Raw genomic sequence first — 26,470 nt, 5'->3', positions numbered from 1 at the left:
CTGGAGTCCTTGGATGGGTTGTGGTAATCATGCCCCTTGAATGCAAATGATGAAAGCAAAAATATTTAGCACTCCTTCATTCACAACACTATTATTATGATTTTTAATACATAGGTGGTACAAAAATTGGCCACAGAGACTTCACATAGGGACATCACATTTCTTTCGAACTTGGGGGAGAAAATGGTTTCTAAGATGTGCATGTGTTGGATTCTTGCAAGTAGTTGCTCACCAAACACACAATTCCATTATTGGTTCCTTTTTGTTCCCTTCACAATGAAAATTTCAAATCTATAAGCCTGGGCAGATGATTAAAATTTGCACAGTGGACACCAAATCTCACAAAGACAAATGAATCCTTAGGGATGAGTGCCTTTTAGAAAAAGGATGTATGCAATGTACTAGCTCTTATATAGTGAAATGATTTTTAATTTTAACATTCCCCTTTCAAGTAGGGACTGCCCTATTATTAGCAGTAGAGACAGATATTTTATAAAGCATTCCATATTTATGACAGCTCTTAGGGATTTTCTCCATTTATGAAGTTAAGGATCGTCACGCTTTATTATCTCCCGTTCAAACAAATATTATTAAGAACAAGTAAATTTAACATTAAAAGCATTCTTTATGCATTTATTTACATATCCCAAGAAAGAATTTATTCATGTTGTGTAATTTGGATTGCATGCTTCATCAAGCATTTAAAAGGCTTACACTGCATGACTTTCACAGTTTGACAATTCTGACAAGAGAACTCTGAATATGTGCATGAACAAGCAAATCTATAAAGATGTAAGGTGTGTTGGAAAGTGTACAATATTTTCTAAAGGCTATACTGTCACAGTCAGTAATCATCTCAAAAGCTGTTTGGGTAAAATATTCTTAATTTTCAAAATACTATACATTATCAAGTGGCCATGTAAATTATCTATTCTCACAAATTAATTCTGATGCTATACCAAGCCAACACAGTAGAGTCCATATATTGGCTCCACAATTTTCCTCTTATTTCTAAGTCTTTGGAAGTCCTCTTTAAAACTATCTCTAAAAAATTAAGGCGATAGCTTTTGGAGGGGAAAAAGAAGTTCTAAGCACAGGCAAAAATGAAACCATTGCTTTATTACTGTATGAGGTAATATAGACAAAATCATGGAATTAAATTCATTTCATATTTCTAATCATCTACGAAAATGAAATCTTTGAAATTGAAAATTCAGTTTGTAATTTGACATGTTTTTGGGCAATATACTGAAGCTGGATTGCATCAAGTGAGAAAGAAGAGATAGCCATTACTGGTAGGCATATTAGCAAATCAGTGCAAACTATTCTTACAATTAGGACTGTTCAATTGCCTTAGTGTCTCCTAAAAATGGATTTTTGAAAAAAATCATTTGGCAAGCATATTAATGATAAGCTGCATTACCTCATTCAGTCTACCAGAGTACTAATCAGGACACAAAAGTAGTGATTTTTAAAATATGATCCTAACATCCCAAAAGCATTACGGCAACTTCCAAAGGTGTCGAGTTCAACTTACCACACTGAGATAATCTTAGGCCCAGGGAGAATCTGTTTCAGAGATCATATTCCAAAAGGCAAATCACATGAATCTGTGATCATCCAATAGTTGGGAGGGAGAGAATTGGCAAAATCAGATAAAGAACAAGTTAGTAAATTTATGTACATATCCTTATACTCTGTGGCTTCCCCCCTCTGTATTTTTCTTTGTGTCAGTCCTCCCCACTAAGACTGTAAGCTGCTCGAGTGCAGGGATCATGTCTATTTAGTCTACTGTACTCTCCTCAGAGCTTAGTACATTGTTCTGCCCACAGCAAGCACTCAACAAATACCACTGATTGGAAACCGATAAACCCATATGTATGGAGGTGTCTTGTAGGATAGTATGACCGGGAATGCAGGGGTTGCAGGGAATGCCTCCTAGAGAAGGTGGCTTTTGAGAAAGTCTTCTAAGGAGGGGAGGGAATTGCTCAGGTGAAGCTAAGGTGAGGAGGGAAGGATACTACAGGCTGAGGGAAATGCATGAACAACAAGTCAAAGTTGGAAGAATTTAGAGCAAGGGTCAATTAAGAGGCTTGCTTGGAAAGAGAGAGGAAGAACAAACATTCATTCAATAGTCAATTAGCCAAACAAGCATATTTATTGAGGGCTTACTATGGGCAGAGCACTATACTAGTTCTTGGGTGAAAAATCCCCAAAGCAAATCAGGCCAAGTAGAGAGAGCAGGGAGGGATGGTGGTGGCAATATTTGAAATGTTCTCTTGGTTATCAGACTGATGGGCTGACAGCAGGGTTTCTGGAGCGGCTTGGAGATGGGTCTGGATTTGATAATAATAATAATAATAATAATAATAATTGTGGTATTTGTCAAGCACTTACTATGCGCCAAGCACTGTACTAAGCACTGAGGTAGATACAAGATAATCAGGTCCCTCATGGGGCTCACAGTCTAAGTAGGAAGAAAAATGGGTACATTCTTCCGAATTGTACATTCCAAGCGATTAGTACAGTGCTCTGCACACAGTAAGCGCTCAATAAATATGACTGAATGAATGAATGACCAGATTTAGAATCCCCTATTTGCAGATGAGGGAACTGAGGCATAGAGACACTAAATGACTTGCCCAAGGTCACACAGCAGGTAAGTGGCAGAGTAGTGATTAGAACCCAGTTCATCTGACTCCCAGGCCCGTGCTCTTTCCATAAGTCATGCTGCTTCTCTTTGAGACTTTACTCTACACCTGGTTGTATCTACCCTAATCTACCCAGTACTAGTGGAAATTTAAATTAAAAGTCTGACAACCCCTGGAGCAAGGTGATTGAGCAGCGTGAGTAGCAGTGTGGCCTAATGGATAGAGTACGGACCTGAGAGTCAGAAGGACCTGAGTTCTAATCCTCGTTCCACCCCCTTGTCCGCTGTGTGATCTTGGTCAAGTCACTTCCCTTCTCTGTGCCTCAATTACCTTGTCTATAAAATGGGGATTAAGACTGTGAGCCCCATGTGGGACAGGGGCTGTGTCCAACCCGCTTTGCTTGTATCTACCCTGGCGCTCCGTACAGTGCCTGGCACACAGTAAGCACTTAACAGTGGCATAACATTAGAATGCTCTATGCTGTCCTCCTGCCACTAAACGTGATCCACAAGGATAAGCTAGAACCACAAACAAAAGGTCCTGGAACACAGTCAGTCTACCAGTTTAGACAAACAATGACACCAGGATTCTCAAAATGGTGAGTGAAATGGGGCAATTATCAGATGAGCAGATATAATAATAATGTTGGTATTTGTTAAGTGCTTACTATGTGCCGAGCACTGTTCTAAGCGCTGGGGTAGACACAGGGGAATCGGGTCGTCCCACGTGGGACTCACAGTCTTAATCCCCATTTTACAGATGAGGTAACTGAGGCACAGAGAAGTGAAGTGACTCGCCCAAAGTCACACAGCTGACAAGTGGCAGAGCTGGGATTCGAACCCATGACCTCTGACTCCAAAGCCCGTGCTCTTTCCACTGAGCCACGCTGCAGATATGCTAATGACTGCTTCTCTGGGAAGATTTTGGGACAGGAAAAGAGGTGTGTGCCTCTGAAACATTTATTTTGTTTTCCTGGCACCACCCCTGGAGATATTTGGTAATGGCCGAGTTTCTTTTGCCCCACGCAGAATTGGATCAAAATCAGATATTTCCACAATTAGGATCTGCTCAAAAACTCTGGCTGCATGAGCAGACTTAGCCACTATGCTAGAGATAATTAATTTTCAATTACTCTGTCACTGATTTTCTAGTTGCACATTATTTCATTTGCTCCACCTCTGCTGACTGATTTTTGGTTATTTCATTGCTCATTAACAGGTGAGAAGAGAAAAATTTTAAAATGATACTGAATCTGGTTAAATCTGTTATTCCGTAGCAGCTCATGTAAAACTTTTGACAGGGAAGAGGTTGTAAGTATTGCCTAATTGAGATTTATGTGGCTTTTAATTACCCATGTTATCCCTGCTCCCATTTCCACAGGTAATTGAGAAATTTATACAAAATTATATGTAAGAAGATGTATGAAGTAATTAGACTAGGGGTTTGTCATGGTTTCAGTACCATTAAACAGGGCAGAGTTACTTGAGAAATTTAAGGAATCCATGCAGCAATGAGAGGCAGAGACACCACCAGTGGGATGAGGTAAGTAGAGTATGTAAATTACTATGCGCAAAACTGCTATGAGTGGTTGGGAGTGTTTAAGTACTGAGATGGAAGTTAAAAAGATGTGATCTGGGGAGGAGAAAATAAATTGAAGGAAAGCCTCTTAGGGTAGGTGATTTTTTCAAGAGGGCTTTGATATAAACTGTGGTCTGTCAATACACAATATTGTGAATGGGCAGCTGGGATTTTCATCACGTTGTGAAGGCAAACAACGTGCATAATTCTGAAACTACCAGGCAAATATAAGATCTAGTATAGGGAGCCATACCGTTGGAGATATTTTCTTCAAAGACCCTAAATTTTAAACCATTTGTCCAGAACATGTTTCAATTGATTTCAAGTACTGAAGTTAAAAGGAAATTTGTTCAATCAATCAGTGGTATTTACTGAACACTTCCTGTGCACAGAGCATTGTACTAAGCACTTGGGAGAGTACAATATATCAGACACGTTCTCTGCCCACAGTGGTAAAAGTCTTAAATACTCCAGTCCTTGTCTTTCAAAACTTGTTCCCCTCAAATTAGGGCAGACGAGACTCATCATCAGGGTATTTTCAAGAATAAAAATAAGATTCTTGTAATTAGGGCTTAATTTGTACATCCTGATGTTCCAGGTCTCTACCCGCTGACCTTGCGCAAATTAAACCCAGCATGTAATTAAATGCTATTGATGCGTCTTAGAAAGGTGGCCTAAGAACATGAACTGGAACATGCATGGGACAATTTTAAATTTGAAAAACAAATTTGGGCTTGGGAGACCCCTGACTCTCACCATAAACCTAAAAATGTCCAATGGAATTGTTTCCACTTCAATAGCTCAGATGAGACCGAATAGATTTTCTCCTAAATGTATAAAGAAATTCACTTTGGGGGCTGATGCTGAATTTCAACCTCAGGCACATTTTTATGATCATGTTATGACCAAATGAAACAGAGGAAATATTCGTATGATGCCTGCAAGACCGGAGCTGCTATAATAAGGATTTTTATTATGTTATCAATCTAAGCGAATGCTCCCTGGCTTAAACATCATATTGCAATCATTTGCCTTCTAATTGCTTCATAAGGTCTGAATACTATCATTCAAAAGGTTTCACTCATGTTACTGTTGTACCTTTTGCACCACAGAGACCTTGCACAGCACTAGTCCAGGTAGAGTTTCTCCATTTGCCCACAGAAATATGCGGGCTGTACGATCCCCTTGGACACGAAGAGATGAAGAAGGCAATGGGTTATTTTCCCACCATGATTCATTTTTCGTTCAGCTGGTACCTGACAAAACAGAAGTTGCCAGGAAGCAACCATCATTCACTCACAGGGAGGGGACTAAAATGAGAAATCAGCATTAGAACATTCAAGCACCCTCCAGAGGTACCGGCCCGGACAACTACAATCTTCTTTTCATTGGTATTCTCACTGCCAACTGATTTCCCCTCTGCAATGTGCTGCTTGTTTCCAGTGAAGCTATTCTTATACATTTTAGGCTAGTCCAGTTATGTAACCTGACTCTTTAATGGCCTCTCATGACTCCTCCAAACTCTGCAAAGCAAATACTTTAGTCTGCTTCAAGGCTTCCTATCAGGCTGTCTCATCCTTTCTGACTTTACTTTTACTGCTCCTACTATTTCGACTTGTGTTGGATAACTTGAAGGGTGTGAGTATATATGTGCATATATATGGTGTAGAAGTGAGCAAACTCACTACTTTTCACTTGTTCCTCTGGCTCTCTTGTCTACGAAAGCAGTCTAGGCCCAGCCCTGTGTTGTGGGTTTCAGAGAAGAATATAGGCCCAAGTGTGATCTAATTAAATTACTGAAACTAAGGAGGATCAGGACTAGAAGCAATAAGTCTTCACTGTCAGGATAGAAGTTCCTCTGGTGCTAATACCTTGATTCTCTTTATCCAATTAGTCATCCAAGCCTACTGTGCACATTCCCCTCTATTGGCCAGGAAGTATCACAGTAATGTGGTTTGCATTAACTGTGCAAAGCTCCCAACAACATGCCCCTTGCTGCTCTCCGATTTAGTAGCCAAACCAAATCATTTAGTAGCTAGTACGAATTACAAAACCCTGTCAGGGTCGCTCCTGGAGAGTTTCCAGTACTCTACCAGTCTCGACTGCGGGAGGGAGAGTCACACAGAGGCATACCCATTCCATTCCTTGCTTGGCCAGTGACTAGTGAGTGGAAGGCAATCTGCTACAAGTCAAGACTCCCCTGTGCTGGGAAGCAGTGACATGAGAGAGAGTTGAGGGGGGAGATTCGAGTTTACTGTGGGGAAGAAGGCAATAGTAAACCACTTCTGCATTTTGACCAAGAAAACTCTAAAGACACACTACCAGAACGATTGCAGATGGAGGTGGTGCATTCTGGGAGAGATACGTCCATGGCATCGCTATGGGTCGGAGATGAGTTGACAGCATAAGGCAAGACAAGATGAATTGCAAAGGTGTAATTTTTCAACACTGTTCACAATCACCCATAATCCTTTCCCTGCATACAAATTCCATTTTAGTCATATTGGCATCCCATATGACAATGTATGAGTCATCACTTTTGTTTACATTAGCACAAACTCCCTCTTTTTTCTTTAAATCTTACTTTAGTATTTGATTTCTGGTCACTGCTCTCTGAACTAGTGCTCTGCACCCAGTAAGCTCTCAATAAATACCACTGATGGATGATGATGGATGGATGATACTTGCTCAGGTGAAGGAAGTGGATCACACAGCTCTAAAGTAATGAACAAACAAGTTTCACTGCAAATGTGTAAGGGGTATAAGGTCTCATGGGGTCTTCAAGTAAAAAAAAAATAAATTTGAGCAGTAGCATCGATAATCAGTATGACCCCTCAATGTTTCTATAAGATGGTGACATCTGAGCACAGTAAGCAGCAGGTAAGGGCATCTGTTCAGCAATTAAGGGACTACCTTTCTCCAAGGAATTGTGCCAAAACTTTAGCCAACACTAGGGCTGATAAAATGTTAATTGCAATTATGTTGTACCCAGCACAAGGCATGAATTGCATAACTCACCTTGCCTAAATTTTAAGAAGCCAAAGTTTGGTGACACTCTCTTTCTCTCTCTCTCTCTCATTTATATATATGTATATAGTATTTCCTAAGCAATTACTATATGCCAGGCACTGTACTAAGTGCTAGCACAGATACAAGTTAATCAGTTTGGACAAAGTCCATGTCACATATGGAGCTCACAGTATGAATCTCCATTTTACAAATGAAGTAATTGAGTCACAGAGAAATGAAGTGACTTGCCCAAAGTCACAGAGCAGACAAGTGGTGAAGCTGTGATTAGAACCCACATCCTTCTCAACTCCTAGGCCTGTTCTAAGTGCTGGGAAGGAGACAGGGTAATCAGGTCACCCCCCATGGGGCTCACAGTCTTAATCCCCATTTTACGGATGAGTTAACTGAGGCAAAGAGAAGGAAAATGACTTGCCCAAAGTCACACAGCTGAAAAGTGGCGGAATCGGGATGAGAACCCATGACCTCTGACTCCCAAGCCCGTGCTCTTACCATTGAGCCATGCTGCTTTGAGTCCGGTTGGTGGTAGGGTAAAAGTAAAGGAAAGTAGTAACCTATTCAGACATAACCCTCAATACAGTGGGGTCATGTTTCTTGAAAATGTGTTGTACCTTGAATGGCTGTAACAACACTCAGAGATACTTACTGAGTGCTTACTGTGTGCAGAGCACCAAACTGAGTGGGAGAGTACAATAAATAGAGTTGGTAGACATGATCCCTGATATGTTGTTCCATAGACTTACCTATTTTGAATTAGGATGCTTTCTGGAATCTCTGGAAAAATGATATGAATGCCATTTATGTGTTGTATACTCTAACACTAGAAATCATTCAACTATTATTTAATCTTAATTAAAGAAATTCAACATATGACATCAAGAAATGAAATCAGATGAGGAGCTATGATATAATTATGAGTCTCTGGAGGAGTCTACAGAAGTAGAAGTTCATTCTACTGGCTGTGGTAGTGGTTTTTCAATGTTAGCAAATGACTTGTGTACTTTTTCCATTTTAGTAAAGGGCTTGACTCTTTCACGGGGTCCTCCTCTGCCTCCTACCCCCTAACTGTGGGAGTCCCTCAAGGTTCAGTTCTGTGTCCCCTTTTATTCTAATTCATTTACTCATTCATTCATTCAATTGTAGTTATTGAGAGCTTACTGTGTGCAAAAAATTGTACTAAGCTCTTGACAGAGTACAATATAACAATAAACATACACATTCCCCCACTACAATGAGCTTACAGTCTAGAGGGGACTCAGTCCCTTGGAGAACTCATTTTCTCCCATGGTTTCACCTACCAACTTTGCAGGTGATTCTCAAATCTCCATCTCCAGCCCTGTTCTCCCGCCCTCTCTGCAGTCTCACATTTCCTCCTACTTGGATGTCCCTCCGACAACTCAAACTTAATATGTCCAAAACAGGACTCCTTCTCTTTCCACCCAAACTCTGTCCTCCTCCTGATTTTCCCAGCACTGTAGTCAGACCACCATCCTTCATGACTCACAAGCCCATAACTGTGGCATTAGCCTTAACTCATCTCTCTCATTCAACGCACATATTCAATCTGTCACTAAATCCTGTCGGTTCAACCTTCTCAACACTGCTAAAATCCTCCCTTTCCTCTCCATCCAAACTGCTACCATATTAATTCTAGCACTTTATTCTTTCCCACCTTGATTACTGTATAGACCTTCTTGCTGACCTCCCCGCATCCTTTCCATACTTCGCTCTGCAGCCCACATCAATTTTCTACAAAAACGTTCAGTCCATGATTTCCCACTCCTCAAGAACTTCCAGTAGTTACCCATCCACCTGCGCATCCAACAGAAACTCCTCACCATCGGCTTTAAAGCACTCAATCACCTTGCCCCCTCCTACCTCACCTCACTGCCCTCCAACTACATGGCAGCCCACACACTTTGCTCCTCTAATGCCAACTTATTCAGTGAACCTCAGTATTGTCTGTTTCACTGCCGACTGCTGCTTTCCACATCCTGTGTCTGGCCCAGAATGTGCTCTCTCTTCATATCTGATACACCATCGCTCTCCCCACCTTCCAAGCTAGCCTTATTGAAGGCGCATTTCCAAAAGGCCTTCCCTAAGTCCTAATTTCCTCTTCTCCTATTCCCTTCTGCACCATCCTTGCACTTGGATTTGCATCCTTTATTCACCCCTCCCTCAGCTCCACAGCACTTACATATATACCCCTAATTCATTAATCCATATTAATGTCTGTCTCCCCCTCTAGACTGTAAGCTTGTTGTGGACAGGGCATATATCTACCAAGTCTCTTATACTGTACTCTCCCAAGTGCTTAGTACAGTACTCTGCACATAGTAAACCCTCAGTAAATATGATTGATTGATTGATTGATTGATTCTTCCCCTCATCAATAAACTTACTGAAGTTAACAGGTCCACATTTGGGCAATTGGTGATATTCAAAATGTCAGTTTTTATAATCAATTATTTATTCAGATATCTCATCCTAACATATCATGTTGTTATTTTTTCTGCTGCTTGTTCTACCAATTCTTCCTTCTGCTCCTGGTGTTTTTTTCCAAGTAATTTAAGTCTGTCCATCTCTCCAGTTCAATTATAAATGCCCTGAGGGTAGGGACAATGTTATTATTATTATGGTATTTGTTAAGCACTTGCCATGTATCAAACACTCTTCTAAGTGCTGAGGTAGATACAAGTTAATCGGGATGCTTGTAGTTTATCCTCCCAAGCCTTAGTACTATGGTCCGCCTTAAATTACAGTCCTTATTAAATATCACTGTTGATATTGATAATGATGCTGATGATGTTATCCTTTAAAATAGCATAATACTTTCCTGGATTTACTTCACGTATTTATTTCTTAGCCATTAGTTTGAAGAGTGATCATGCTAGACCAATTTATCAACTGTCAGCAGAAATATTTAAGTTTTAATATCAAGTTTTATTCTGGAAAGAATAAGAAAGAAATAAGTAAAATGGTATGGTAGGACTTTAAAGGGCTAACAATGGTGAAAATGTTGCAGGTGAAATGATGTATCTAAATGTATTAACGTTTACCTGTGAGAGAATGCTTACCTGACATGCAGAATTTATTTTGAGATACATGAAAAGCCATCTCTAATTAAGCAAGCACCCTGAAAACCTTTTCATTTTAAAGAACCCTGAAAGAATGTTTCTCTGAATTCCTAAGTTCATCTGATACATTTTCATATGTGGAAACATAAATCTAGAGTCCCTGGAGTCCATTAAAATGAGAGTTAGGCCCAGAAATGAGCATTCAACATTTAGGAAGAAGGGAAGAAACTAGGAATTATTCGCAACAAGAGTGTCATGTTCCTCCTCTGTTTTCCCCTTGGGTGAACATTGCAGCCTTCATCTAACAAACACTTTCAACATTACTGTTATTTTACAATACAGCAGGATTACCATTTGGTATTGATTAGTAATTAATCGATCCAGTACACAGAGACTTTGCTAAAGGCTGCACATTTGAGCAAAAGAGAACTCTAGACATTTGTTTTGAGGCTATTATGAAATAGTAAATACTTTACATTTTATTTAGGTGTTTCTATTTTAGTGCATAAAATCTTCTAATGGATTTATTTGAAAAAGAACAACTCTCTGAAGGCTAATAAAATAATCAAATTAAGAAACCTGGCCAAACTCAAACAGTGTTATGTATGCTGGCTCAAATATCAGTGTTGAGAAGCTTCAAAATCAATTCACACCATTCTAGGGTTTCATGTTGGGAAGCAGGTAGTTTTAGAGATATAGTAATGTCAAATGTCATCTTAAAGTCCGACCTGCCTCACTAGTGCTACCGTCTCAAGCCTCAAATTCCTCAACTCCTCCTCCAGGGTTGCTGGATCATCTTGAAATGTCACTTCAATAAATGACATTTATTGAGCACTTACTGTGTCCCCACTCCTCAAAAATTTCCAATGGCTACTTATCACTCTACATCAAGCAAAATCTCCCCCCACTTAGCTTCAAGGCTGTCCACCAGCTCTCTCCCCATCTTCCATACTCACTCTTTCACCAATTACTCCCTCCTTGCACATTTTCTTGCTCTCAAGTTCATCTTCTGGATGGATTAATAATAGTAATAAAATAATGTTTAAGTGCTTTCTGTGTGTCAAGCACTGTACTAAGCACTGGGCTAGATACAAGATAATCAGGTCGCACATAGGGCTCAGATTCTAAGTAGCAGGGAGAACAGGTATTGAATGTCCATATCGCAGATGAGGGAACTGAGGCACAGAAAAGTGAGTGACTTGCCTAAGGTCACAAAGACAAGTAGCAGAGCCAGTATTAGAATGTAGGCCCTCTGACTCTCAAGCCTATTCTTTTTCCCCAAGGCTGCACTACTTCTCCAAGCTGTACTTCACCCTCGGGTTTCCTGCCTCACTCTTGCTGTTCACCCAACCTGGAACATTCACCCTACTGGCATATCTTTCAAACTGCAACTCTCCCCATCTTCAAGTGTTAACTCACATATATAACCTCTATCCCTTCTTTCTCCTCTTTGGAATGGATTTTAGTGTTTGTCTTCCTCACTCCTTGGGGAAGGGGATCATATCTACTTATTCTTTTTCTACCCTCCCAAACACTTAGTACAGTGCTCTGCACATAGTATGTACTAAATAAAGAAGCAGTGTGGCTTTGTGGATAGAGCCCAGGCCTGGGATTCAGAAGGACAGGCTTTCTAATCCCAGCTTCGCCACATGTCTGCTGTGTGACCTTCAGCAAGTCATTTAACTTCTCTGTGTCTCAGTTACCTCATCTGTAAAATGGAGATGAGAGTGTGAACCCCATGTGGGACAGGGACTCTGTCCAACCTGATTAACTTGTATCTACTCCAGCATTTAACAAGTACCATCATTATGATTATTATTATTAAATGCTATTAATTGATCCATCAATTGATTTGAAGCTCACATAAAAATCCCACTTCCTCTAGGAAGCCCTCCCTGATTAATTCTCAAACTTTCTTAGTCAAATGAAGAGTCATCCTTAGCACTTATATATTTAATTCCTATTCTCAGCACTTTTATACTTATGTATACCTGTTTGTATACCAAATTGTGTATTTATCTACTTCATCCTGCAACATCTGCAGTATTTCCTGTTGTATTCCAGTTCTTATTCCTCTTCTCTCTATTCATAAATAAGTTAGGCTTTTCCTCATTATACTGTAAATTCTTTGAGGACAAGCCACATGTGTTTTCTTCTCCAGTACTCTTCCGAACACTTGGTGTAATGCTTTTCACTCAGACTCTCAATAAACACTTATTAATTGATTGGCTGATTGGCCAATACTTCACGACAATATTCATTCATTCATTTAATCGTATTTATTGAGCACTTACTGTGTGCAGAGCACTGTACTAAGCACTTGGAAAGTACAATTCAGCCATAAAGAGAGACAATCCCTGCCCACAATGGGCTTACAGTCTAGAAGGTTCTGGAAGGGGGGTGGGTGGGCGAAGGATGTGAAACAGCTTGAAGTTGGCAAATGGCTGCTGGGACTATGAAGAGTTCATGCCTAAGAACTACCTAGGATATCTCACATAGCGGACAAGTTCAGCAAGAGTCCTGACAGTACCTGGATAATATGGTCAGCAAAGACCAGAGTAGCTGCTGAGATGGTGGTCCTGAAAATCACCTGCTAGCCTATAGCCCAGCGATGCCATTATGCTGCAGTCATTTTTGCCATAAATTGGTCCAGCATATAAAATCCTTGCATGGCCATCACTATATGCTGCATCCCTGACCACCTACATAAGAATAATAATAATAATGATGGTATTTGTTAAGGGATTACTATGTGCCAAGCACTGTTTTAAGCACTGGGGTAGATACCAGATAATTGGGTGGGACACAATCCCTGTCTCACTGAGGGCTCACGGTCTTAATCCCCATTTTATAAATGAGGGAACTGAGGCACAGAGAAGTGAAGTGACTTACCCAAGGTCACACAGCAGACACTTGATGGATCCCGGATTAGAATTCATGACCTTCTGACTCCCAGGCCCATGCTCTATCCACTAGGCCATGCCGCTTTTCTGGTTGCATACTGGTTGCATCCTGTGCCCCAGTGGGAACACCACTGGTAAGGACAACAGAGTGTTTATGATGCTGCACTACTACTGTAATGACAGTTTTCATGCATGTTCTCCTTCCTCAAATCTTTGTGACTCAACTGAGGCTTGTCTGTCATTTTTAAAGGGAGACTCCATTTTTTGTCAATATCTGATTTTCTTAATTCAATATTGAAAATTGTCAAGCAATGGGCATAGGTCAGAAGGGACAGATTTCTGGTTTATAGATAAGTGTGGAACAATACAAAAGCTCTAGTTCAAGGGCCAATGAAATCCCTCTCACAGAAAGGAAGATATGTGAGCACTTATGTATATATCTGTAATTTTATTTATTTATATTGATGTCTGTTTACTTGTTTTGATATGTGTCTCCCTCCCTCTAATAATGATAATGATGGCATCTGTTTAGCGGTTACTATGTGCCAAGCACTGTTCTTACGGTGGGGTAGATACAAGGCAATCAGGTTGTCCCATGTGGGACTCAGAGTCTTAATCTCCATTTTACAGATGAGGGAACTGAGGCACAGAGAAGTTAAGTGACTTGCCCAAGGTCACACAGCAGACACGTAGCAGAGCCAGGATTAGAATCCACGTCCTCTGACTCCCAAGCCCGTGCTCTTACCACTAAGCCGCGCTGCTTCTCAACCAAACTCGTTGTGGGCAGGGATTGTCTCTATTGCTGTATTGTACTTTCCAATACACTTAGTACAGTGCTCTGCACACAGTAAGTGCTCAGTAAATACGATTGAATGAATGAATGAAGAGTACTATACTAACACAGGTCCTCTTTTCTATTTAAAAAAGCTCAGTTTATGAGATGAGGTAGACATCTGTTAATACCAGGAAGAATAAAAATTGATAAAATTCTCAAAATGAAATGATAAAATGTATTCCCAATTGGTATATGCACAATCAGTTGAAGGCACAAATTGCTACATTATGCAGTTTGAAATGTTAAAGTGAAATATTGAATTATAAATTAATTCTAGGTGAATTTTTAATTAAATGCTTGTGTTATATTCTAAAAGGGATGTGTGAAAATGATAACACAAGATAGGGGAATGTTTCTGTCAGACTTTGTTTTATTTATGTTTGTTTTGTTTTTATGGTATTTGTTAAGCATTTACTACTTGTCAAACACTATTGTAAGTACTGGAGTAGATACAAGAAATCGGGTTGGTCACAGTCCCTATCCCACAAAGGGCTCACAGCCTAAGTTAAAGGAAGTCCACTGTACAGATGAAGCAACTGGGGTACAGAGAAGTTAAGTGACTTGCCCATGGTCACACAGCAGGCAAGTGGTGGAGCCAGGATTAGAACACAGGTCATCTCACGTCCAGGCCAGTGGTCTTTCCACTAGGCCATGCTACTCCTTTGTTACCGGGATACATTAGATGAGGCTGACTTTATGTCCAACGGTGTCATGGTTGAGGAAAGCAGCTGGCCTTCCAAGCTTCGTTCTACGCAATTGCTCCCCATATGGGGAAATATAGGAGAGCCAGATAGTGTGTTCTGGAGATTCTCATAAAGCTGCGTTACTGCATTTTCCTCCTAGGCCTGACCTCGATGGGCAGAGTGGTCTAATGGAAAGAACAAAAGTGAATGGATCTGCAGACAAACCTGGATTCTAGTCCCAGCTCTGCCCTTCCCCTGCTGTGTGACTTCAGGCCAGTCACTTAACCTTTCTTATTTCCATTGCTTAATCTGTAAAATGTGGATAATGATTTCTGCCTCTCTACATTAGAGGGATGCTCTGAGGACAAACAATATCATCTATGTGGCAGGACTTTGGAGAATAAAAGCTCTATACCACCAGCAACAACAGCAGCAGCAGTACCTACTGAGTGCAAAGCGCTGTATTAAGCACTTGTATAAAACAACAAAAACAAGACACAGGATAACTGCCCCCCAGGGGCTATGGAAATTTAAGATAGTGTTGTTATCCTTATTTAGCCATTCTCTCCTTGGTATACTACCTGAGCTTTGCCACCACAGATAGAACACAGTGCCTGAGCATGGAGACAGGATGCATTCTTCTCCCTTTCCTTTGTTCTAGACTGTCCTTTGCAAGGGTCCAGGTGGAATATTTTGTCACGTGCTTAGCTGCATTTCCTTGAATTTAAAAAAATGGTATTTGTTAAACACTTAACATGTGCCAAGCACTGTACTAAGTACTGGAGTGGATACAAACAAATCGTGTTGTACACAGTCCCTGTCCCACGTGAGGCTCACAGTCTCAATCCCCATTTTGCAGATGAGGTAAGTGAGGCAGAGATAAGATAAGTGACTTGCCTAAGGTCACACAGCAGACATGTGGTGGAGCTAGGATTAGAACCCATGACCTATCTGACTTCTAGACTCATGCTCTATCCACTACACCACAAAGTCCTCTCCACGTGGCTTCAAATTGAAAGGATCTATGCAATGGGAAATTCTAGGCTCCTGACCAAGATGCTCATTTTCATTGATCAGCTGCTGCTGCTACTGATGTCAGCAGGGGCTGGAATGATGCTTCCTCTTGCCCCCGCATAGCAGGTACTCACCCCATCCCTTCCGACCTCCCGGCCTCACTCTCTGTCTCCTCCCAAGCCCTAGTCCCTATTCTCAAGCACAGTTAAGGTAAATCCAAAGAAGTTCTCACTAGGCATGGGTTCTAATGCCAGCTCTGCCACTTTGCTGTGTGACCTTGGGCAAATCACTTCACTTCTCTGTGCTTCAGTTACCTCATTTGTAAAATGGGGATTAAGACCGTGAACTCCATGTTGGACAGGGACTGTCCAACCTGATTAGCTTGTATCTTCCCTAATGCTTAGAACAGTGATTGCCACATAGTAAGTGCTTAATAAATACCATTATTATTATCATTATTATTAACAGTCAGAAATCACTTTTTTCTATCTACTCCAAATCATTCTACTCATAAGAATCAGTTGCTTTGAAGCTCATTTAGATCAAAGTTGGCTTCTCTCTCATGGGATCTTTGAGTACTGGAAAAACATTCTGAATAAGCAGCGTGGTCTAGTGGATAGAGCAGGGGCCTGGGATTAGAGGGCCTGGGTTCTAATCCCGGCTTCACCACTTGGGCAAGTCACAACTTCTCTGTGCCTTGGTTTCCTTATCTGTAAATAGGGATTCAATACCTGTTCTACCCTCCCAGTGAGACCATGAGCTCCACTTGGGGCTGGGACTGTGCCTAAGATGACTAGCTTGTAACAACCAGTGCTTAGTACAGTGCCTGACCCTTGGTAAGCCCTTAACAAATACTATTCAAAAAAAAAAAAGAAGGTAGCCTTTTCTGGAAGAGAAATTCAGTAGCTTCCAAAGAAACAAAGAGGCAGTAAAAGAAATACAGCAGGAGAATTTGCTATTGAATGATCATTCATCGTGTTTTTTTATCAGGCTTCTTCTAAATTCAAGTGTCTGTAGTTAATAGTACAAGAGATAAAATCTCTCTTGGCATCAACCCACCTCCTTGAACAGGAGCACAGTTGAGAGAATGGCAATTATAAAATTGCATTGAAGCTATTTAATTGTAACCAAAGGGAAGGGCCCAAACTATCAGAAGCCATTTGAGGGGAATGGAATTGGCTTATTGAGAACATGTCTTATCATGGAAATCATTCTTTAACCCTTGAATAAGCTCTTTCTGGAAAATGATGAGTAGAGGTGTTACAACTGAATTGATTTTGGGACTCAGATTACCATGTTTGTCTGCAAGGGAAGCCTGTTGAATCGTGGCTCATCTGCCATGTGATGATTAAGGAGTATTGTAAGTACCATTTACCTGCTTCACCAGAGGGGCTGAATGCCTAATTGAGTGCAGATTAGTCTGTCATAGTGGATTTTCTCAAGTCAAAAGCAAAATAATTTTCACACAAGTTTGGTCTGCTAGAGTAACTGGCCCATGCTATGCTACTGCATCTGCATTTCAGAGTGTGGTGATCTTTGAGATCTTGTCTCTTCACTTCATGATCTTCCTGAAACCTTTGCTCTAAAAGCTCCACCCTATTCGTGATTGCCAGCATGCCTAGATGTTCTTTTTGTCCTGGTTTTCTCTTAGCAGTCCACAGTTTTGCTGCATAATTTACATTTAGACACCACTGAACCTTGAAAACGTCACTGAGAAGCAGCGTGGCTTAGTGGAAAGAGCCCGGGCATGGGAGTCAGAGGATGTGGGTTCTAATCCCGCATCCGCCACTTGTCTGCTGCGTGACCTCGGGCAAGCCACTTAACTTCTCTATGCCTCAGTTATCTCATCTGTAAAATGGAGATTAAGACTGTGAGCCCCATGTGGGACAACCTGGTTACCTTGTATCTACCCCAGTGCTTAGAACAGTGTTTGGCACATAAGTGCTTAACAAAAACCATCATTATTATTACTGCTGCCCTTGACCCCTCCCCCTGCCCCAGTTTCAGCTCACTTTTCAGCAATCGCTTGAGTACACTATTGTCATACTTTCTTGTTCTGTCTAGCAAACTTCTCCTTCAAAATGTCACTGCTAGTAAACCTGAAATAATTTTCAAAGTGTGGCCCATAAATAACATTGATGGAATTTCTCAAGAAGTTGCCTGAAACATCTGAGTTAGTTATGTCTTACAGCCATAAAGCTTGAAGGTAACTCTAGATTCTGCAGTTTCATTTCCTTTGATATATGAAATGAAATGTTTAACCGACACCTTAAACTTTACATGTACAAATCAGAATTCCCTATCTTCCCATCCAAACCCTGTCCTTCCCCTGTCTTTCCCATCACTGTAGACAACCCCATAATACTTTCTGTGTCACAAGCCTGTAACCTAATCATTATCCTCCTCTCACTTCTCACATTTTCTTCCACTCCCTTTTGTGTCACCTTTAGAGTTGGATTTGCAATCTTTAGTCAGCCCTCCTTCAGCCCCACAGCACTTATGTACATTTCTGTAATTTATTTATTTATACATTCTTTATCCCCCTCTAGATTGTAAGCTCACTGTGGGTAGGGAATGTGTCTACTAGTCCTATTATATTGTACTCTCTCAAAAGCACACTGCCTACAGTAATATGATTGATTGACTGATTATCGACTCAACCGTCTCATTCAACCCACATGTTCAATCTGTCACTAAATCCTGTCAGTTCTACCTTCAAAGCAACACTAAAATCTGTGCTTCCTTCTCCATCCATACTCCTACCATGCTGATCCAAACACTTCCCCATCCCACCTTGGCTACTGCATTAGCCTCCTCACTGATTTCCCTGCTTCCTGTCTTGCCCCACTCCAATAATTATTTCCTACTACAACCCCACCTGCACTCTTTTTCCATTAATGCCAACCTACTCACTGTATCTCTATCTTCTCCATCTCACTGCCCATGTTCTCCCTCTGGCATGGAATGCCATCCCTCTTCATATATAACAGATCATCATGCTCCCTACCTTCAAAGCCTTATTAAAATCACATTTCCTCCAAGTGTACTTCCCAGACTAAGCCCTCATTTCCCACCTATGCACTTGGATCTGTACCCCTTAAGCATGTAATATTCAACCCACCCTCAGTCCCACAGTGCTTATGTACATATCCATGATTTATTTCAATATCTGTCTCACCCTCTAGACTATAAGCTCCTTGTGGACAACATAGAACACAGAAAATCACAATATTTTCCTGGACCTTCAGTTAGACCTTAGATTTGTCATAATGTTAGTATCATATGCTGAAGTGGGTTTCTCAAAGGACATGCTGGCCTTCATGAGGCAATTTTCTAGTTCTTTATTTGTCCTTCTACCACTGGGTAATATTGAGCCGAGGTAGCAGAATTCAGTGACAGCATTTAGTTTTACATCACCAATTAAAATTAAGAATTCGAGTAGCAATTCTCGGGTGCACAGTAATATACGACCTTGATCTCCTTGGATTAATTGCTGGTCCAAATGTTTTGCTAATTCTGCAAAGCTGTTAATAATCTCCAGCCTGTTTTCTTGTGTATGCACTTCCAGGATGCAGTCATCAGCATAAGACAGATCCTGAATAACTAATTCAAGGACTTTCCGTGATGCCTGTAGCCTAAATTACGAAAGTTTCCCATTTGTTTGGAAGTATATTTTAATACCAGTTTACAAGTCTCGTCTTTCCTGTTATTGGTCTAGTGGAAAGAGCACTGCCTTGAGAATTTGGAGATACAGGCTCTTGTCTCAGTTCTGCCTGTTGGAACTTTGCCATCAGTGGTAAAATTTCTCAACCACATAGGGCATTCTCTGAGATGGACAGGCTCAGTAGGAATCCCCCAAAATAGCTGGCTATTGTGGGCAGCAAAATGGCAAGTCTACTAAGGTAACTTCTTGAAGGGTCAGGATGCTACAGCACAGCATCAGGATTATTGTTATGCCTCCAGGATGTCTCCACCTAGATGTCAGCCCACCACCTAAAACTCAACATGAGCAAGACTGAGCTCCTCATCTTCCCTCCCAAGCCCGGTCCTCTCCCACACTTCCCTATCACCGTGGATGGTATCACCATCCTTCCCGTCTCTCAGGCCCGCAATCTCGGTGTCATCTCTGACTCGTCTCTCTCGTTCACCCCACACATCCTATCCGTTACCAAGACATGCCGGTTTCACCTTTATAATATCACCAAGATCCGCCCTTTCCTCTCCACCCAAATGGCTACCTTACTGCTACAGGCTCTTGTTATATCCCGGCTAGACTACTGTGTCAGCCTTCTCTCTGATCTCCCTTCCTCCTCTCTCACCCGCTCCAGTCTATTCTTCACTACGCTGCCCGGCTCATCTTCCTACAGAAACGATCTGAGCATGTCACTCCCCTTCTTAAACACTTCCAGTGGTTGCCTATCAACCTCCGCTCCAGACAAAAACTCCTCACTCTAGGCTTCAAGGCTCTCCATCACCTTGCCCCTTCATAACTCTCCTCCCTTCTCTCTTTCTATTGCCCACCCTGCACGCTCCGCTCCTCTGCCGCCCACCTCCTCACCGTCCCCTCGGTCTCGCCTATCCCTCCGTCAACCCCTGGGCCACGTCCTCCCGCGGTCCTGGAATGCCCTCCCTCCTCACCTCAGACAATCTAATTCTCTTCCCCTTTTCAAATCCCTACTTAAAACTCATCTCCTCCAAGAGGCCTTCCCAGACTGAGCTCCCCGCTTTTTCCCTCTGCTCCCTCTACCCCCCCCTTCACCTCTCCGCAGCTAAACCCTCTTCTCCCCCCTTTCCCTCTCCTCCTCCCCCTCTCCCATCCCACCCCCTCAGCACTGTACTCATCTGCTGGACTGTATATATCTTTATCACCCTATTTATTTTGTTTATTTTGTTTAATGAGATATACATCACCCTGATTCTATTTAGTTGCCATTGTTTTTATGAGATGTTCTTCCCCTTGACTCTATTTATTGCCATTGTTTTTGTCTGCCTGTCTCCCCCGATTAGACTGTAAGCCCGTCAAACGGCAGGGACTGTCTCTATCTGTTGCCGACTTGTTCATTCCAAGCGCTTAGTACAGTGCTCTGCACATAGTAAGCGCTCAATAAATACTATTGAATGAATAATAATCATATTGATTGAGTGCTTACTGTGTGCAAAGCACTGTACAAAGAGCTTGTGAGAGTACAATATATCATCAGACATCCCCTGCCTAAAACGAGCTCACAGTCTAGAGGGCAGCTCACTATGCTGTGGTAATGTTGGTTGTAAGTGGGCCCTGCACATTTCACAGAAAAAACCTTCTTGGGCATTTCACACTGTGTTGCACCTCTGCCACTTGCTCATTGTAATCTGTGCCCCAGCAGAAACAAGACAGGTAGGAAAGAAAGAGGGCATATTGCAGCCCACCAGAGTCAAGACTAATCCATCATTCTCAATAGGAGACTCAATCATCACAGATCCTTAATTATGTATCCTTGAGTTTCCTAGAATAGGCTGAATTAGATTGATCATACCTTAAATAGTCCTGCTTTATTCCATTTTTTAATGATAGTTGTTAAGCACTTACTATGTGCCAGGCACTGTACTAAGCGCTGGGGTAGATACAAACTAATCAAGTTGGACATCATCCATGTCCCTCATAGGGCTCACAATCTTAAACCCCATTGTACAGATGAGGCAACTGATTCCCAGAGAAGTTAAGTGACTTGCCCAGGGTCACACAACAGACAAGTGGTGGAGCTGGGATCAGAACCCGGAACCTCTGACTCCAAGCTCCAGGTTCTTTGCACTAGGACCTGCTGCTTCTCTATAAATGAAAGTGGGGGGAAGGTTAGGGGGCAGTTCCTGACTGCCAGAGTGTTTCTCTGCTCTTTTTACTCTAAGCCATCACATTCCTCTCCCAAGAAGTTGAAGGAACTTGTTCAGGATTAGAATGGATCAGAAGAAGTTAGCACTTACACACATCCAAAGCCAGAGGAAAATATAGCAGCTCCCTGGATCATTCACAGATCATTGATTGGGTTGTTAGTCTGCCAGTGCTGCCAGGTAGCACCAGAGAGTGAGGCACTTGCCTTCTGAAATTTGAACTAGGGCATCACAACAATGACTGAAAACCAAATCACAAGAGCTGGAGTGTGATGTGACATAGGATAGTTTGATGGGTTGTTGAGAAGCAGCATGGTATAGTGGATAGAGCAGGGGCCTGGGAGTCAGAATGTCATGGATTTTGATCCCACTCCACTTGACTGCTGTGTGACCTTGAGCAAGTCACTTCACTTCTCTGTGCCTCAGTTACCTCATCTGTAAAATGGGGATGTAGACTATAAGCCCCACATGGGACAACCTGATTACCTTGTATCCCCCACGGCACTTAGAACAGTTTTGGGCACGTAGTAAGGGCTTAACAAATAGCATCATTATTATTATAATTATCAGTCTCTTGACCACATGCATATCCACAAGTAAACTTCACTAGCGGTTTTTCTTTGGTTATGAAGGACAACTCTAATTATATTTACTTATTTCAGATGGTTTCTTTCCTCTGGGTGAATCGTTAGGTGGATGAGACACACGATCCAACATCTTTCCAACATGAGATGACTGGCTATGGTGGAAGTGAGGCCTGTGATCCAGACTCTCTGTTCCCAGAAGGAAGAAGGAGCTAGTTATGTAGTCTGGGCTCCTAGCCCAATGTGGGATGAAGCCTAACCTATGGCTCCAGCACCCCTCCCCGCTAAATTCCATCATCCAGGAGAGGAAGAGGCAGTGCACACCTGAGCCTCAGGGAGTACGGTGCAGAGCTGACCTATGGTCTTTGGCTCAGGTTGGATTGAAGTAAGGAATGTCCTCAGGCATGACATAGCAGGGAGCATAACATGGGAAGCAGCATAGTTTAGTGGATAGAGCACAAGCCTGGGAGTCAGAAGGACCTGGGTTCTAATCCTGGCTCCACCCCAATGATCTGGCCACCTACTTCATCACAAAAATTAACACAATCAGATCTGAGCTCCCCAAAGTCATCCCTCCCCCTCCTGCCTCCTCCCCAACCCTCTCCCCTACTTTCCCATCCTTCCCTACAGTATCCTCAGAGGAGATCTCCTCCGTCCTCACAAGTGCCATCCCTTCCACTTGTGCCTCAGACCCCATTCCCGCTCACCTTATAAAACCATCGTCCCTGCCCTCCTCCCCTCCTTAACTTCTATCTATAACCACTCACTCTCCAATGGCTTCTTCCCCGCTGCCTTCAAACATGCCCATGTCTCCCCCATCCTAAAAAAACCCTCTCTTGACCCCACTTCCCTTTCCAGTTATCACCCTATCTCCCTACTACCCTTCCTTTCCAAGATCCTAGAACAAGTCATCTACACTCGCTGCCTAGAATTCCTTAACTCCCATTCTCTCCTGGACCCCCTCCAATCTGGCTTCCGTCCCCTCCACTCTACCGAGACTGCTCTCTCTAAGGTCACCCATGACTTCCTTCTTGCCAAATCCAATGGCTCCTACTCTATTCTAATCCTCCTTGACCTCTCAGCTGCCTTTGACACAGTCGACCATCCCCTTCTCCTCCACACCTTATCTCACCTTGGCTTCACGGACTCTGTCCTCTCCTGGTTCTCCTCTTATCTCTCTGGCCAGTCATTCTCAGTCTCCTTCGCAGGCTCCTCCTCCCCCTCCCATCCTCTAACTGTTGGGGTTCCTCAAGGGTCAGTTCTTGGCCCTCTTCTGTTCTCCATATACACTCACTTCCTCAGTGAACTCATCTGCTCTCATGGCTTCAGCTATCATCTCCTTGCAGATGACAAACAGATCTACATCTCTGCCCCTGTCATCTCCCCCTCCCTTCAGGCTTGTAACTCCTCCTGCCTCCAGGACGTCTCTATCTGGATGTCGGCCCGCAACCAAAAACTCAACATGACCAAAACTGAGCTCCTCATCTTCCCTCCCAAGCCCTGTCCTCTCCCAGACTTCCCTATCACTGTGGATGGTACGACCATCCTTCCCGTCTCTCAAGCCCGCAACCTGTCATCTTTGACTCGGCTCTCTCGTTCACCCGACACATCCAATCTGTCACCAAAACCTGCCAGTCTCACCTTTATAATATCGCCAAGATCTGCCCTTTCCTCTCCACCCAAACGGCTATCTTACTGCTACAGGTTCTCATAATATCCCGGCTAGATTACTGTGTCAGCCTCCTCTCTGATCTCCCTTCCTCCTCTCTCTTCCCGCTCCAGTCTATTCTTCACTCCGCCACCCGGCTCATCTTCCTGCAGAAACGCTCTGGGCATGTCACTGCCCTTCTTAAAAACCTCCAGTGGTTGTCTATCAACCTCCGCACAAAACAAAAACTTCTCACTCTAGGCTTCAAGGCTCTCTATCACCTTGTTCCTTCCTACCTCTCCTCTCTTCTCTCTTTCTATTGCCCACCCCGCACGCTCCGCTCCTCTGCCGCCCACCTCCTCACCGTCCCCCGTTCTCGCCTATCCCACTGTCGACCCCTGGGCCACGTCCTCCCGTGGTCCTGGAATGCCCGCCCTCCTCACCTCCGCCAAACTAATACTCTTCCCCTCTTCAAAACCGTACTTAAAGCTCACCTCTTCCAAGAGGCCTTCCCAGACTGAGCTCCCCTTTTCCCTCTGCTCCCTCTACCCCCCCTTCACCTCTCCGCAGCTAAACCCTCTTCTCCCCCCTTTCCCTCTGCTCCTCCCCCTCTCCCGTCCCATCCCCTCAGCACTGTACTCGTCCGCTCATCTGTATATATCTTCATCACCCTATTTATTTTGTTAATGAGATGTACATCACCTTGATTCTATTTATTTGCTATTGTTTTAATGAGATGTTCTTCCCCTTGATTCTATTTATTGCCATTGTTCTTGTCTGTCTGTCTCCCCCGATTAGACTGTAAACCCGTCAAAGGGCAGGGACTGTTTCTTTCTGTTACCGAGTTGTACATTCCAAGCGCTTAGTACAGTGCTCTGCACATAGTAAGCGCTCAATAAATACTATTGAATGAATGAATGAACGTGTCTGTTGTGTGACCTTGGGCAGGTCACTTAACTTATCTGGGCCTCAGTAATATCCTCTGTAATATGGGGATTAAGAGTGGAAGCCTCATGTGTATCTCTCCCAGCACTTAGAACAGTGTTTGGCACTAATACCATAATTATTATTAATTATTATTATCATTTTTAAAGTGACCTTCTGGACCTGAGGCCCAGAGAAGTGAAGTGACTTGCCCAAAGTCACACAGCAGACAGATGGCGGGGTTGGGATTCGAACCCATGACCTCTGACTCCAAAGCCCGGGCTCTTGCCACTGAGCCACGCTGATGTGAGGTTCATAACCCCAACCACCTAAAAATTGTCACTTTTATTTTGCACCACTGCTTTTGTCTTTGCTACTCTGTCCCTTGATTATCTCAGAGGTGCTGCTCGATAGAAGATGCTCCTTTCTTGATTTCAGTGTACCAGACTATGCTATCTGCTGCAGTTACTGTTCAGTTTTCTGTTGTCATCCTGCATTGTATGAGGCTGCATTCTACTACATCCTTGAAGCATTGACTCTGCCTCCTGTACTTGTGGTTGTCCTATTTCACCTCTTCACTCAGCATCTGTTTAGGTATCCTACTATCATTCAATCAATCAATGGTATTTATTGAGGACTTATTGTGGGCAGAGCACTGTACTAAGAACTTGGGAAAGTACAATATGACAATGTTGATAGATGCCCACAAGGTGATAGATGCCTTGCTCACAAGGTGCTAAATCCATTCTTCCATCAAGATCCATTCAGTAAAGCTGTATTAAACGAATATACTATCTTTGCTAATAATGATGGTATTTGTTAAGCACTTACGACGTGCCATGCCCTGTTCTAAGTGCTGGGGTAGATTCAAGATGAACAAGTTGTCCCACATGGAGCTCACAGTCTTACTCCCCATTTTACAGATGAGGTAACTGAGGCACAGAGAAGTGAAGTGACTTTCCCAAGGTCACACAGCAGAAGAGTGGCAGAGCCGGGATTAGAACCCACGTCCTCTGACTCCCAAGCCCGTGATCTTTCCACTAAGCCATGCTGCTTCTCACGCTCATTGCTAGGAAATTGACTTCACCGTTTGTAATTTTGCCATGCCACTTGATGTTGGGAATGGCCCATGATGTTGATGGAAATATTCAGGGAGTCGGATGAGGTGTTTGCAGTGGGTCCAGGTCTTTGAACCGTGTAGAAGGCTGGACATCTCTGTAGACCATTGGATGGTCTGAAACCTGCTCTCAAATTGAGAAACAGAAGTGCCTAGTGGATAGAGCATGGGTCTGGAAGTCAGAAAGACCTGTGTTCTAATCCCAGTTCCACCATTTGACTGCTCTGTGACCTTGGGAGCGTCACTTAACTTCTCTGTGCCTCAGTAATTTCATTCATAAAATGGAGATTCCGATTGGGAGCCCCATGTGGGACAGAAACTGCGTCCAACTTGATTAGCTTGTATCTACCCCAGCCCTTAGTAGGCACATAGTAAGTGCTTAACAAATCCCATTAAAAAAAATTGCCACACTCTGACAACCTCACGAAGGCTATGCTGATTAGATTTTCTGCTTCCTTGTCTATCGCTGCATCAATGGATAGCTAGTTGCCTAGGTAACTGAATTTTGGAATAGCATTCAGTTCTTTGTTGTTAATAAAGATCTTTCATTATGTTGTCAGG

At 42.7% G+C, this 26,470-nt stretch overlaps 1 non-coding gene across 1 annotated transcript; it reads left to right on the top strand.

Moving 5' to 3' along the window:
• The first annotated feature begins 6,281 nt into the window (after window positions 1-6,281).
• On the top strand, window positions 6,282-6,419 carry LOC114807199. The gene has a single exon (XR_003755252.1). It is a non-coding gene; the product is annotated as a small nucleolar RNA SNORA7 (small nucleolar RNA).
• Window positions 6,420-26,470: the final 20,051 nt, after the last annotated feature.

This window comes from Ornithorhynchus anatinus, chromosome X1 (assembly GCF_004115215.2).
Source record: "Ornithorhynchus anatinus isolate Pmale09 chromosome X1, mOrnAna1.pri.v4, whole genome shotgun sequence".
In the NCBI taxonomy this organism is placed as follows: Eukaryota; Metazoa; Chordata; class Mammalia; order Monotremata; family Ornithorhynchidae; genus Ornithorhynchus; species Ornithorhynchus anatinus.
Note: the sequence above shows the minus strand (reverse complement) of the source record. Positions and strands in the feature narration are given on the sequence as shown.